Below are 15,356 nucleotides of genomic sequence, written 5' to 3'. Positions count from 1 at the left end.
ATGGGCAGGGCTGGGCTCTGGGGGCTGCTCCCCTGCACGGCCTCCCCTTCACATCCCTGGCAGAGCCATGGGCAGCTGCCTGTGGCCCCCGAGCGCGCTCAGGAACTGACCACTGCTGCTGGAGGCCTTGGTGCTGAGCCCCTGAGTCATCTCTCACTCGGACATGCTCACAAACAAAGGAGGAACAGGGCCTCAGTGGCCCGAAGAGCTGCCCACAGAACCAGCAGGACCTGGATGAGTGGGATTGCAGAAGCGGCGCAGGGAGAACATCCAGGCAGGCTGCCAGGGGCTGCGGCTGGGGCAATGGGAAATCTGCAGTGTGAAGGAAACAACACAGAATCTGGTATTTTGAAACACAGCTAGAGTTTTTCTGTGCATTCTGACTATGAGTCACCAATGGTAGGCTGTGAAATTCCTAATACCTGTCTGGCTCTTGGGGCTGAGCTGTGGGATGAAGCTCTGGGAGGAGACCTGGGAGAGATCCTAGAGTGAGCCAGGGTCTCCCATGTCAGAGCAGAGCCCGGAACAGCGGGAAGGGATCCATGGCAGCCTCGCTCCCCCTCTGCCCTTTCACAACCATGGGCCAAAATACATCCTGAAGCACATCGTGAGAGAACCGCTCAAAGGGAATGGTGGGTGCATTCCCACAGCCTTGTCCTGAGGCTCAGCAACCGAGGGCTCTGGCTGCACGTCTGGACACGCCGAGCCCGGAACAGCGGGAAGGGATCCATGGATCCATGGCAACATCGATGCCCTACTGCTCCTTCCATGCCCTGCAGGGCTGTTTCCCCGCCTGGCCTGGCTGCAGCTTCTCCCCAGCCTCTGCAGAAAGGCATTGGGCATCAGCTGCCACACAGCCCCAACTCACCAGGGATCCCCTGCATTTTCCCAGTCCCCAGTAACATCCTGAGGTGTGGCTGCTTGGAGGAGGGAGGGCCATAGTCAACTCCAAAGGCCTGGGGGAATTAGGATTTTCCTGATCCTTATCCATGTTTTAGACAAGTATAGCCTCCTGAAGAGGCCACCTCCTGGATGTGCCATGATTCCATCTGATCCAGCTGTGCCTCTTCCTTTCTCAAGGGATGGACAGAGGGGCTCTATGGAAGGTGGCATTTCCTGCAGGAAGGGAGGCGATGCCAGGCACAGCCACAGGAGGTAATTGCTGTGCCTCTGGGCCTGAGCCCTGCTGAGGCTTGAACTGCCCTCTCTGCTGCTTGGCACTGCGGGCACAGCCCGGACAAGATGGGCACAGCCCAGACAAGATGGGCACAGAGGAATTCTCCCGAGCAGGCTCAGGGCACTCGGGTACTGAGCTGTCCTGCTGGGCTCCCTCCGTGGGAGACACGTCCCGAAACCTGGGAGCGGCTGCAAGGGGTGCCCATGGTGGGGAAAGGGCAGAGGGGGAGATCAAGGCTCCAGTGTGTCCTGAGAGGGCCTGGCTATGTGCCTGTGGGCTGTGGGAGCTGTTCCATGGGCAGGTGGGCAAGCAGGAGGGAGGGACGGAGGTTGGGAGCGACAGCTGTGGCACTGCAGATTTCCCCAAGCATTTAGTGAGGGTTTCCTGTGTGGGAGGGAGAGAGCCGCAGGGCCCTGGGCTGCTCCAGCTGCCCCTCCAGGCATGTTGCACAGCACCTGCAAAGGGCGTGGAGAGTGACCAGGAGGCACAGGCTCCCCCAGCCTTACCCCACCCCCTTGCAGCGCCCAGTTCCCCAAGGGAGAAGGGGATCCCAGCACACCATGGAAATGGTTCTGTTGCATCTGTGCTCCCTTCTCGACTGGGATCATGACTTGGATTAGTTGGAAATGCTGGTGAATGGTGCTTTGAAGACCTTGCCAGATGTTGGAGGCATGTTCTGAATGTACCTTTCCTGACAGAATAATCTGTGTCAGTGTGGCAAGAGCTCACATATGAGCCAGTTCCCTTAAGTTCCTCTGAAGGTTGATCAGTTCTGGAAACCTTGCCCTGCTCCCTTCTGGAGCCCTGAGAGATCCCACAGGATCACTGTCAGTGGGAAGAAGGGGCATTTAGCTGTCCATCCTCCTCCCATGTGCAATGCCACTGTGTCCTGTGTGCTCTGTACAGCCACAGAGAAGAGCAGAGAGAGAAGGGGCTGGGCCCAGGGCTGTGCCCCGGGGCTGAGCCTTTCTCAGCTCCTTTGCTACCCCCAGGGAGCCTGAGCTGCTCCTGCTGCCACTGCCAAGCCCTGGCCCTGCCTGGGGCTGGGTTTATTGCTGCTGGCAGCTCCAGGGAGTCCTTTCTGCCCCGACTGCCCCGCAAGGGGCTCCTTCCATCCCAGTGTGGGCCACTGCAGGCACGAGGTCCCCCTGGCCCTGCTCCTGAGTGGAAGGCAGAGACAAGGGGAGGGCACCAATCACCCAGGTGCCCTCACTGCCACTCTGGCCTGAAGGAGAATCTTCAGCAGTGCTATTGGAGCTGTTTTGTCCTGCCTTTCTTTGCAGCTGAGCCTGTTTCTAAAGATGATCTGGCTTCCCAGCCCACGTTCAGGATTGAGCCTCTGGGAGATTGTGAGGGTACGTCAAGGCCTTTTTCCTGGGAGAGCTGCCAGCTCAGATCCCAAAGCTCGGCCAGGGGGGCATCGCTGCAGGTGCCAGGACAGAGCCATGCATGTGTGTGCCCTTACCCTGTACAATCCACTCACAACTTCTGCTCAGCACTGGCAGCTGTTTGGAGGAAGGTGGGCCCTGGCCCAGCGGAAAAAGCCTAGATGATTTGTTGATTTTACCAGATTTTGCATAAGCATGACATCCTGAACATGCCATCAAAGTAATGGAGAACAGTTCCGTCTTTTAAGGTGTACTTTTTGTTTCTCAAGTGGTGGGCCAAAAGGCAGGACAGAAGGAGGTGTTTCCCCAACGAAGCAGAGGCCGATTGGCAGCCCCTGCTGCAGGAAGGAAGGCCAAGCCAAACACAGGCATGGGCATGGGCACAGGCTCAGAAGGTAAATTGCTGTGCCATGCTCAGCGGGGCTCAGCCCTTGGCGGGGCTGTGTGGCTGCAGCTCTTCCCCCAGGGCCTGCCCTTGCATAGCCCGGCAGCAGCCAAAGCTGGAGGCGCCTCTGGAGCTCGTTCACAGCCCTGGGGAAAGGGGACGCATGAACCAACGTCCCTCCCACTGCAGCTGGGCTTTGTTGGGTGGCACAGCCTGTGCCAAGGGGCAACAAATTGCCTGCAGGCCCCAGCTCTGGGGGAAATGGAGAACATCCTGCCCACATCCACAGTTCTGCCAGCTCAGCAGTGCAGCACAGCACGGGCTGACATTCCCCATTGCTCCCACAGGTGCAGCTGGAACCACAGCACATGTTCCTGATGCCCAGAAGAGCCTTGGAAAGGGTTTCTGTAAGGGAACAGGCTTCTGGTTAGGGTTACTGGCAGGCCTGCTTGTTTTGGAGCTGATCTTCATCTTATGCTGTGTCCGAATATGGTCTTGCTGGAAGAGAAAAGGGTGAGTGTTTAGTTCACCTTCCCCTCAAACAGCTACTTTTGAAAGTCTACTGTACATAGGAAACATTCCCAGTGAGGCTGCAGTGTAGGTGTGGCCAGTCCATGATTGTCCAAAGAACTCTGCTGAGGGTTCTGCTGCTGCCCAGAGCTTTCACTGGCCTCCTAATTGCTGGGCCTTGTTCTGGGGGGCCCGCTGGGGCTGCAGCCAGTGCTGGCTCCCACTGAGGCTGCCTGGCCAAGAGCAGCCCCAGGGGCACAGGGCAGAGGCAAAGCATGGTGGGGAAGAGAAAGAGCAGGGACAAGATTGCCCATGAAAGGCAGAGGCGCTCTGGGGCCCGCTCCTGGCCCGGGAGCCTGCCCAGAGCCGTGCCCTGCTGGCCAGGGCCTTGAGGGACAGCTGTGCAGCTGGGCCAAGCTGTGCCAGCAGCTCCAGCCGTGCTGGGGAGCCTTGCCAGCTCTGGGCCCGGCTGTGCAGGAGGCTCCCTGTGTGCCACTGGCAGCTGGGGCCTCAGCCACCTCCTCTTTCCACAGTTCCGTCACTGCACAAGGGTTGTAAGACAGTGGCTGCACCTCACACCCAAACAGCAGGAGCAGCTCCTCCAGCAGTTAGAAGAGCCTGGGTAGCCCTGTCAAGAGTTCTGAGAAGAAGACTCCAGAACAGCCATTGACAAGGAAATCTCCTATTCTCCTGGAGATCCCACTGCCACCTCCTCTCCCCATGTATATCCCCAAGCTACTTCCATCTCTTTTTTGATCCTCTTCTGTCCTGTCCCGACTTCTTCTATAGACCCCAGGAGCAGCCCAGCACCCTACAGCCCCTCCTGAGCCCAACATGTCCTTTCCTCTGCCCCTGAACCCCCTGGCCATGACCTCTAAACAACACTGAAGTTGTCCCTGCTCTCTGCCAGGCTAGGTGATGGCCCCTTCTGTTGTTGCACTACAGGGAAGGTGCCGTCATCCCAGTGTCTGGGTGGCAGCAGCAGCAAAGCCCAGCCGGCAGCAGCACTGGCACAGCTCCATGGCCAGGAGCAGCCGTGGATGCCCACGGTGTGGGCAGGCAGGAGCCAGGCAGGGGCTGTTGTGACCAGCAGCGGGGTCCCGAGGGCTGGGGGAGCCCAGGGGGCAGGCAGCAGTATGGGGCTGAAGAGAAAAAGAAGCCCCATTTGCTTAGTTTTTCAGTTTTAGATTTTAGAAATTTGTAGAAATATTTCAAAACATTTTTTCTGTAGAGAGACACCCCCAAATATATCTTCCAAATTGCTATTAAGATTTTTGTAAGTAGTTTTAGAATCAAGAGAACGAGTGACCCCATTTTTTCATTTTTAGAATTATTTAGAAATATCTTTTGTAGAGAGCAATCCCCAAATGCTCTCTCCTGTTTCAATCCTGTTTACACAACACATCTGTATTTTTGAAACTAGTATTATTGTTCTGGAAAATATTTTCCCCTTATACAATTGTTGAGATGAAGGGAGAACGACCATCCTTTAATGCATCGAACTCAAGTTTATTGATCGATCAGTCACTTTAAATAACAGTGTTAACGAACTTCATGCATATTCCAAAATCCAGGTTCATGATAGGCTAACAGAGAAAACTCTAACCACTCCTTTTGTTTTACAATACCGTTAATTGTTTACACAAAACAAACCCAGTGTTCCCACTGTGATATGAAAGGTTCCCAAAATTTCCACATCTGTTCTCAGGGTGCCATCTTTTCCCAGAGAGGGTGTTTGCTTGTTATGGGAAGACTGCCTGAGAACCTTATTGTTTATAAAGTGATGCCTGAGAAAGTCTAATTGTTTATAGAAATCAGGCTGGGAACTGCTTTTGGAACTGCTTTGCAACTACCTTTTACTTTTCTCTCAATTGTATGCCTTCATGGCCTTTTTCTTTAAGCCGTGCTTGAACTAAACTCTCCACATACAATAAAAAATAAAATTGCATTTCAGTGGTAATCTTTATTCTAGGAAGAAGTAAGACCCCTTCAGCCAGACAGCCTGCTGCAGAGGCTCTTTTCCCGCAGGAGCTTTGTACCTAGTCACAACCAACATATATAAAACCTTTTCCCTGTTACTTAAGATTTTTGACAAGCTCACGTCTTAGTCTTCTCAGACAAACTATGAGCACAGTGGGCATCTCTTCAACTTACCATCTTTGTTTGCTTCTGGTGGAACTCCCTCAGTTCTAGAGCAGGGCCTTCTCTCAGCTTGCTGCTGGCTCCGGGCTCTCCTCCCGACCTGCTGGGCTTTGTTGGGTGGCACAGCCTGTGCCAAGGGGCGGCAAGGTGCCTGCAGGCCCCAGCTCTGGGGGAAACGGAGAATGTCCTGCCTGCATACACCGTGCTGCCAGCTCAGCAGTGCAGCACAGCACAGGCTGACGCTCCCCATTGCTCCCACAGGTGCAGCTGGAACCACAGCACATGTTCCTGATGCCCAGAAGGGCCTTGGAAGGGGTTTCTGTCAGTGAACAGGCTGCTGGCTGGGCTTCCTGGCAGGCCTGCTTGTTTTGGAGCTGATCTTCATCTTACGCTCTGTCCAAATTTGGACTTACGAGAAGACAGTGAGTGTTTAGTTCACCTTTCCCTCAAACAGCTTTTTTTGAAAGTCTACTGTACATAGGAAACATTGCCAGTGAGGCTGCAGTGTAGGTGTGGCCAGTCCATGATTGTTTAAAGAACTCTGCTGAGGGTTCTGCTGCTGCCCAGAGCTTTCATTGGCCTCCTAATTGCTGGGCCTTGTCCTGGGGGGCCCGCTGGGGCTGCAGCCAGTGCTGGTTCCCACTGAGGCTGCCTGGCCAAGAGCAGCCCCAGGGGCACAGGGCAGAGGCAAAGCACAGTGGGGAAGAAAGAGAAAGAGCAGGGACGAGATTGCCCTTGAAAGGCAGGGGAAGGGAGAATGTCGCTTACCTGAGAGTGCCCCAAAGAGCAGCTGGAAGGGTGCCGGCTGATCAAGGACCCCTGAGGAGCGGAGGGAGGGCATATCAGCTGACGGAGTTTCCTGAGGAGTGGCTGGGCAGAGTGGGGGTGTGCATTGGCGGGGAGGAGCGGCCGGAGCGCTTGCACGGTCCGGTGGTGGGGAGGCCGGCGGGGCTGTCGGTGTAGGCTCAGCCCGGCCGGTGGGCACGGCCAACGCCGCCCGCCCGCAGGACCATGGCGCAGGTCCTGTTTGAGGCGGACCTGCACGGGCTGCTGAAGCTGGACACGCTGATCCCGAACGCGCCGCCTGCGCGATGGCAGCGCAAGGCCAAGGAGAGATGCCCCGGGCCCAGCCCGTCGGCGTGTTGCCCAGGAAGCCGGCCAATCGCTCCCACAGCTCCAGCAAGACGCCGTCCAAGACACCCGGTGAGCACCGGCCACCAGCGGCAGAGGTTGAGTGCGGGAGCCTCGCCCAGGCTGCATGTCTGTAGCCACGGGGCTCTGGGCTCCCTGCCACGCTGCTGCTCAGGCAGGAGGAGGTGGGCTGTGCTCCTGACAGCCACCCACCTCCTTGCCAGCATGAGGGGCAGAGCTCTGAGCACTGGGGCTGGCCAGCTGCTGTTCGCCCAGCTGAGCCTTGCTGGCACACAGCTGTATGCTAGGACGAGTGTGGGCAGAACTGTCAGCTGACAGCTTTACATCCTGTGATCATTTCTGTATCTTCCCCTTATCTCTGGATCTGGAATTGTTGCACTAGACCCAAGTGCACACAGTCCCTAACCAACTTGGTGGCAGGGAGGAAAATATAAGTTAGTTGTGACTGGGTGGCATGAGACCTCAGAGTCCTACTTGTCTGGTGGGTGTGATGTGGAAGAGTGTTGGGTTTACTTCCATGAAAGCTCTAATACAGGCTGTTAAATAGCTGTAAGACAATATTTTCATATGTGAATGCAGGTAAATCTTGATCCAAAATTCAAAGCACCCCCAAAAAGGCTGGGGGGGATTGCTACATTCCCAACCGCAGCACTATGCAGATGGAGATGGCAAATTTCCTCCTAAGCAAAAAGAATGACCCTGCTGAGGATTCCCCTACCAAGAAGGTGAGCATGTTGCTAAGTTACAATTGCTTCAACAACCGCTACTCCTTCCTGCCCCTTTACAGAGCAGTAAACTATAGGTTCTATCAAGTGGGCACATGGGACTGACAAGTCCCAGCCATCACTACTTGCAGCTCTGGGCTTCAGGAGCCTAGGATGAGACTGAAGCTGTAGAGACTGCCATGCACTCTAAGCCTATGCTGCTTCTGGAAGCAAAATTTAGCTTTTGACTAATGAGGCTTTAAAATGTAGCAGGCAACACAAACACAAAGCTGTAAGCCTATGCAAAGTGAAACTGCTGGTGGTAGCTATTCTAGGACAATGTCTCCACCGGGAACACTTCTGGAATGTTTTACACTGTGTTCTGAAATCTGTTTATGAAGCATTTGGTCGCTTTGTGGCTGTGGCTTTTCCCACTGGCAATAACACTGAATTTGCCATTGTGTGAAAATGTGAGCAGGACGATATATGAAAGTCTGAGGAAAAATTGCTTTGACCTGCCTCTGTGTGACTGACCCTTGCAGCACAGGCAAACATCTTCAGATTCTAAGAAAAGGAGACTTAGGTGTCTGTTTAAATTGCAGTGTGGGAATTGTTTTCAATGCATTGCACTGAGGGTGATTTGTCTCTGTAGGAGCAACAGAAAGCCTGGGCAGTGCATCTGAATGGTTTTGATGTAGAAGAGGCAAAGATCCTCCACCTCAGTGGAAAACCACAGAATGCTCCAGAAGGTATGATACAGAGTCTGTGTGAGCTGAATCACCACCAGAGATCAGGTCAGGGGAACAGCAACACAGAGGCTCTGTGTGTGGTCACAGGAGAAATCAACTGGTTTCTGAGAGCTGTACAGGCTGGAGTCTCCTTTCTTAAGGTTCCTGAGGTCGAGGGAGGGCATAACAGTTACAGTGAATTTATTTAGGAGAGGTGCTATGACTGCCAGTTGATCACCTGTTACAGGGCTTGCAAGGGTCTTCAGGGTGGAGAGAGAGATGAGAATCTTGACCTCATGTTCAGAAGGCTTGATTTATTATTTTATGATATATATTACATTATTACTATACTAAAAGAAATAGAAGGAAAGTTCTCAGAAGCTAGCTAAGCTAAGAATAGAAAAGGAATGAATAACAAAGGGCTGTGTCTCAGCAGAGGGTGAGACCCAGCTCTGCTGTGAGTGGTCAGTAAACCCAAACATTCACCCAAGACCAATCACGCATCCACCTGTTGCATTCCACAGCAGCATATAACAATTTGTTTACATTTTGTTGCTGAGGCCACAGCTTCTCAGAAGGGAGAAAAATCCTAAAGAAAGGATTTTTATGAAAAGATGTCGGTGACATTTCACCTATACTGCAGGTTCCAAACCTTCATGAAGTTTGTAAGAGCATCAAACCCTCTGCTGTGCATTTTCTAGCTTAAACTGCAACTAAATATAATGGGATTCAAAAACCCAAGTGTTTGTTAAATTTGTTTCCATGAATGACGAAATTGTAGCTCACCCCTGTTCAGCAGTTCATACTGCCAGTGATTTTAGTGCACTGCAGGCTTGTGAGTGTTTCTCTTACGACTTCATTTTCACTCCAAGGGATTCCTAGGTGGGTGAGCAGCACTCAGCTGGGAGGAAACTAACTCAGGTTAAGAAACCTGTTCCCCTGCACACAGGCTATCAGAATAACCTGAAAGTGCTCTACAGTCAGAAAATGGCACCTGGATTCAGCAGGAAGAATAGCAGAAATATTCCCTCAAAGCCAGAACGGGTCTTGGATGCACCAGAGATGTTCAACGACTACTGTAAGTAGGCTACAGGGCTGAGTGCTGGGCATCCAGAACATTCTGCACTGGATTGCTGTTCCTAGGACAGTGTAACTGGGCTGTCTGTATTATTTTGTGTACCCAGGCTAGCACAGACCCCTTCTGGAGTGTCTCTGTGTGGCCTTACTGGGACAGTGGTCTAGGGCACAGTGTAGATGCCTTGGAGCAGGGTACCTGGCCCCAGCAGCTGGGCATAGTGACACTCAGAAGCCTGCCCCTCACCTGTACGTGTGTGTGTGCACATGTGCACCCACACCTACTGCAGCAGCACGGATGAAGGGCAGGGCTCTCTAGCCAAGCATGGTGTGACCTTTCAAATTGTAGATCTGAATTGCATTGCATTGCTCTTTCAAATTGTAGATCTGAATCTCATAGACTGGAGCTCCCAGAACTTCCTGGCAGTGGTTCTGGATGACACTGTTTATTTGTGGAATCACACTACTAGGGAGATTATCCCCCTGCTGCAGATGGAGCATCCAGATGTTTACATTTCCTCTGTGTCATGGATTAAAGATGGAGACTACCTTGCTGTTGGCACAAGTAGTGCTGAGGTTCAGGTGAATGCAGGAGTAAAACTAGAGGTGTTTTCAAGGGATTGACAGAACTGGGGACAAAACCTTGGCTGGCAGAGGAAGGATGCCATGCACCTGACTTGTCTTCCCTGGTGTGGGGTGGAACTGCCCAGTGTGCAAGGCAGCGTTTCGTTTGGGGGTTTTCTGATAAGTAGCGTTACCTTCTGTGCTATAGTCATGAGATACACACTTTCTCTGTTCCCTTACTGAGAAAGCTGAATGCCAGAGCCTGTGCAGTGAGGTTCCTAGGGCATAGAAACAGGCTTGGGTTTCTGCTGAAGAACTTTTTGCTTTGCCTCTCCAGCTATGGGACGTTGAGCCGCAGAAACATCTCTGAACCATGACCAGCCATTGTGCCTGTGTGGGAACCCTCAGCTGGAACAGCTGCATCCTCTCCAGGTAAAGCAGTGGGTCAAGGGCAGTTTCCAGTTGTTGCAAACTCCTATCCATCGATCTATGTTTGGCATGGGTTAGGGATGGCAGAGAGAAGTTTGTCCTGGCTTGGGATCCTTACTCAGCCTTATCTGTTGGGGCTGTGAGGAGAAGGCCTCTTTCCTGTATTGCAATTTGTGCTGAAGTTGTAAAGAGCTTGTGTGGGTGTTTCACTCACACCAACAGACCTGTGTTGCTGGTAACACTGGTAGAAACCCAGTGGCAGCTATAGCAGTCTTGCAACAACAAAAAATGGATTTGGGTGAAAATGTGCAGCTTGACCCTGCAAACCTTCTCTTCTCTCTGCAGTGATGCTTGGACTGGGCACATCCATCACCACGATGTCCGAGTGGCTGAGCATCACGTGGCCACCCTTGCTGGCCACACACAGGAGGTGTGCGGACTCAGATGGTCTCTGGATGGCCGCTACCTGGCCAGTGGTGGCAGTGACAGTCTGGTGAACGTCTGGCCATGTACCCAATGTGGGGGTGGCAACTTTGCTCCTCTACAGACCTTCACTTAGCACCAGGGTGCTGTCAAGGTGAGCACAGAGCTGCCACGGGCGGATATGTGTGTGCAAGGCAGGCATGCAGCACTGTCTGGGTGCAGGTTGTCTCTGGTATGTTTTAAAATGAACTCTCCTCTCTCAGGCTGTGGCGTGGTGCCCATGGCAGATGAATGTTCTAGCCACTGGAGGTGGCACTAGTGACAGACATATCCGCATCTGGAACGTGTGTTCTGGCGCCTGCCTCAGTGCTGTTGATACCCATTCCCAGGTGAGAGCTGAACATCAGCTTGGAGACAAACTCCTTCTGGCAGCACACCTACACAGAGCTGCTGGCTCCTCAGGCCCAGATGCACAGGGAAGGAGGGGGACCATGCTCGCCTCCGAGTGGTGAGCATCAGCACAAGGACCTTGTCTCACCTGTGTTACTGCCTCTTTGCAGGTGACTTTTATCCTATGGTCCACAAACTACAAGGAGCTCATTTCAGGCCATGGCTTTGCACAGAATCAGCTGGTTATATGGAAGTATCCAAGAATGAACAAGGTTGCAGAGCTGCAAGGTAGGTGGACAGGGCCTGGGTGGGGGGGCTGTTAGAGGTTGAAGACAGCTGCACTCCTTGGTTGGAGCCTGCAGCATCACTGATACAGGCCAGTATCCAGGGCCATGCTGCTAGGAGTAAGGCATGCCCACGGGGCTGTGGAAGAGATACCACTGATCCAAGTGTATGCTTGGAGTCTGAAATCATGCTGCCACAGCCACTGGGGAGACAGCTGTGAAAGTTGGCAGGGCTCATGGGAGCATACAGGAGTAAATGTGCATGTGCTGATCAGCTCAGCCCTGATTGCACATTCCTTCTCCTCCTCAGGTCATACTGATAGAATCTTGAACCTGACCATGAGCCCTGATGGTACAGCAGTGGCCTCAGCAGCTGCTGATGAAACACTGCAGATCTGCCGCAGTTTTGAGATGGATCCCATAAAGAAGAAGAAGAAGGAGAAGGCAAACAGTGCCAAAAGCAGTATTCTTCACCAGAGCGTCCGCAGAGAGCACGGGATTGTTGTGGGGAGGGGGATATTTGGTTTACACACGGTGCAGTATTTTAAATGTTAATGAACTGCTTAACTTGACTTTTTCTTAATGGAGTCTGATGGAAGAAAAAGCCATGGCTCCTAAACCCAAGTCTTTCTCCCTGAGGCTGGAGATCTGGGCAAGGAGTGGAGACCTAGGTCTTAAGGGCCAGTTTACAGGCCCCTGAGCTTAGCACAGCCTAGCAGAAGGATGCTGTGCAAGGGCTGTACTTCTGTTTCTGTCCCAGCTAAGATAGATATGTCACCTGCCCCATCTAGATGCTGACTACAAGCACAGCAGCTCCACCACAGGCTCAACTGAAAGCACAGCATGGCTGTGGCCTCAGTTTGTGTTGTCCTGGCCTGTCTCACAAGCCCAGGGACACCTTCCTATGGCTCTGCAGGCAGATCTCAGTTTGTCTTGTTAGCTACAGGCAGCCATCACTGCCTGTGGTGCTGGAGTAGAATAGCTTTTGGAAAAAAAAGGAGGGAGAGAAATATAGAGCAACAGCTGTAACCACCCCAAAGGCTGGAAAGGGGCTGGCTCTGGCATAAAGCCTGATGCAAAACAAAAGGTTGGCTTACACTGCCACAGCCAGCCTGGGTGTCATGCAAGAGCCATGCAAAGCACCACCAACCCTGTGCTCAGCCTTCAGTCACGTATTCTTCCAACAACTCTGATCTCCTTTCCCCTCCTGCTGACAGGAGGCCCTGGTGCCTCACTTGGGCTTCATGCAGGGGAGCAAGCACCAGGGCTCAGCTGACATTTATTGGAGCTTGACTCCCCTACACTTGGAAAAATGCCTTTTTTCCAGGCTGAACTGTGCTGGAGCAAGTTGCAGGAAATATATTTGAGCCCTCACCTGACCAACAACCAGCTCAGCCATGCTGCTTTGCACGGTGGAGCTGCAGTGTCTGAGGCTGTGGGGCTGCACCAGACCCATCAAGCCTGTCCTTCAGCTGCACCAGCATTGCCAGGGGCTGCTGGGGACACTGCACAGCTGATAAGCACCTTGGCCTGTACACAGCAGCTCCACCAAGCCTGTGCCTCCCATCAGCCCTCAGTGATTAGCTGAGGGTGGATTATTAACTGTTTTCACCTTTCCCTCAGCACAGTACCACACTGTGCCTAGCACCAGCTCTGCCTCCTGAGCCTTACAGCAGCTGGAACCTTCAAAGGTTCCCACTTGTGCTCTGCCAAGGCCAGTGAGTGTGTAACCACAGCCACCAGAGCACCCCCCCCACACACACATAAAGCTGATATGGGGGGCACAGTCTCAAAAAACAGCCACTGAGCCAGCACCTTCCCAGCAGTGCTGCTGGTGCATCCCCATTTGGCCACTTGGGAAAGATCAGGACATCCAAGGATGGAGCTCTCCCTCAGACACAAATCCTCGGGCCACAGCTGTCTCTAAAGGGGAAGCAGGCAGGAACCCAGATGCAAGGCTGGGCTCTTCCACAGAGCTGTGCTGTTGTTGTAGGAGCCCTGTCCGACACCCCTGCACTTGGTGCTGGGAGTTAGCACAGACTTGCCCTGTAGGGCCACAGCTGATTAGGCCTTCCCTGGTCCCTGGCCTGGAAGGAAAGCTTTATATGCCAAAAAGTTCCTGTCATTTTTTCAGTCCCATGTAAGAGAAGCTCAGCTTTCTCACAGACTCTTTCTTTCTCCTTAGCACATGCCCCACACCCAGATGCTGTGCACTACATAGCCCTTAGAGGACCTCTGAGCATTACCAGAGGGTAATGATACTGCAGGGTCTTTGACCCCATGCTGGTCTCTCACAGTCCTGGAGTGAGGAGGAGCAGAGGAAGGAAGTGGGCACGGATCCAGCAGGCCCAGTAAACACAGCCCTGTAAGGTGTGAATTCAGTTCACAGCATGACAGCATATTAATTATCAAGTGCCATGGCCAGCCCATAGAAGAGCACAGCTAACAGTGTTATGAATAAGAAGCTTGACTAGGCCAATATTCAAGCAGCAATCAATTTATTATTTAATATGGTAAATATGAGCAATACAGCGCTGGGTACAGTGGGGGAAGTTTTCCCTCCAACTGCACACTGATAATTGAGGGTTACAGGTATTTATAGGAGTACCCATCAGTTTTTTTCAGCAGTTTCTATTTCCAATCTTTTACTCATCAGCAATTCTTATTCCAAATTATTACATCACAATTCTATACACTATTGTGATTTTAATTTCTCAGGATGTATCTCAAAGGAGTATCCCCAGATGGTGACGGTCCAGTTTCCGAAAGAAGAAAGACGACTCCCATCTGGTGGGGTCCAGCTCCACAGATGTGGGTCCACCTTTTAATTGCAGAGACTCTAAATCTCATAACAGTGATATCCAGCTTCCCTTTGCTCAAAACCATAAACTCTTGAGGTGATGTTCGTCTTCCTTTCTCAAGCTGTTTTTCTCTGCTTCAATAAGGTCTGAGATAACAATATTTCCTTTATATATATTCCAAAGCTACAGTTTCAAGAATACAAGTAATATTCTAAAATTATACTTCAAAAGGTTATTATTGCAGAGCTCCTTATGGATTAAATGCAAGCAAAATGCAACATCTTTAACACCTTATTTCCAATACTCCTAAATCAACTAGGGTTAATTGCAAACAAAATTAGGTTCAAAGGTCTTTTTCCATGCTTTATTCTCCTCAGTTATTATTAGAATTCACAGCTCTCCCATTGTCGGGGTCCACACGTTTTGCATTCACAAATACACACATCGCCTGTTTGTCCCTGACACAAAACACTGAGACAGAGTAAAGATCGATTCTGAATTAGGTGAAGTGTCTAAGAGAGGTGAAAAGTCTGTGAGGCCAAAGCTGAAGGAAGAACTCGCATGCCGAGACAGCAAGGAGACAGAGAAAGAAAAACAGAAAAGACCACAAGGTCGATTTGCCCCCGACTTAGAAATTCCTTTGATAAAGAAGAACTGGTGCTAAATGTCACGCAGAATGAATATGTATGAACATATTGTGAAACTGTATGCATATGCATTTGGAAGGGGGATAAAAGAAGACCCGAGGTCTTCAGAGGTACCCATGCCTTGCTGGGGGACTTGCGTCCAACGCGCGTCGTAAATAAACATACCGGGCTTTACAACTTTTATAAAGTTGTGAGGTTTCTTCTTTTCTCTGCAAAACAACACAGCTTTGTATCTCACAAACAAGAAAATGCACTCATTGCTCTTCTGACACAGCTCTCTCTGTTCATGATGTGCGGGCAGGGAGTGTCCATGTGCAGGAGCTGATGCAAGGGACAGGGACAAGGATGCAGCAGACACAGGGCCAAGCTGACAGAGGGATGATTTCTGGCAACGGCACTGAAGGAGAAGAGTTTACAGGCAGGACAGAAAATGGCTCTTTGTTTCACCTCTTCTTTCAGTGCTGCTAAGAATGTAGCCTGGAGCAAGCTGGGAACACCAGAGCCTGGAGCCCTTTCCAGGCAGGGCTGCATAAGACACAAACCAGCCGGGGACTGAGG

At 51.9% G+C, this 15,356-nt stretch overlaps 1 pseudogene; it reads left to right on the top strand.

The window, feature by feature from the left end:
• Positions 1 to 6,613: 6,613 nt before the first annotated feature.
• On the top strand, positions 6,614 to 14,301 carry LOC134434650 (cell division cycle protein 20 homolog; annotated as a pseudogene).
• Positions 14,302 to 15,356: the final 1,055 nt, after the last annotated feature.

Source organism: Melospiza melodia, unplaced genomic scaffold (genome assembly GCF_035770615.1).
Source record: "Melospiza melodia melodia isolate bMelMel2 unplaced genomic scaffold, bMelMel2.pri scaffold_45, whole genome shotgun sequence".
NCBI classification, from domain to species: domain Eukaryota; kingdom Metazoa; phylum Chordata; class Aves; order Passeriformes; family Passerellidae; genus Melospiza; species Melospiza melodia.
Note: the sequence above shows the minus strand (reverse complement) of the source record. Positions and strands in the feature narration are given on the sequence as shown.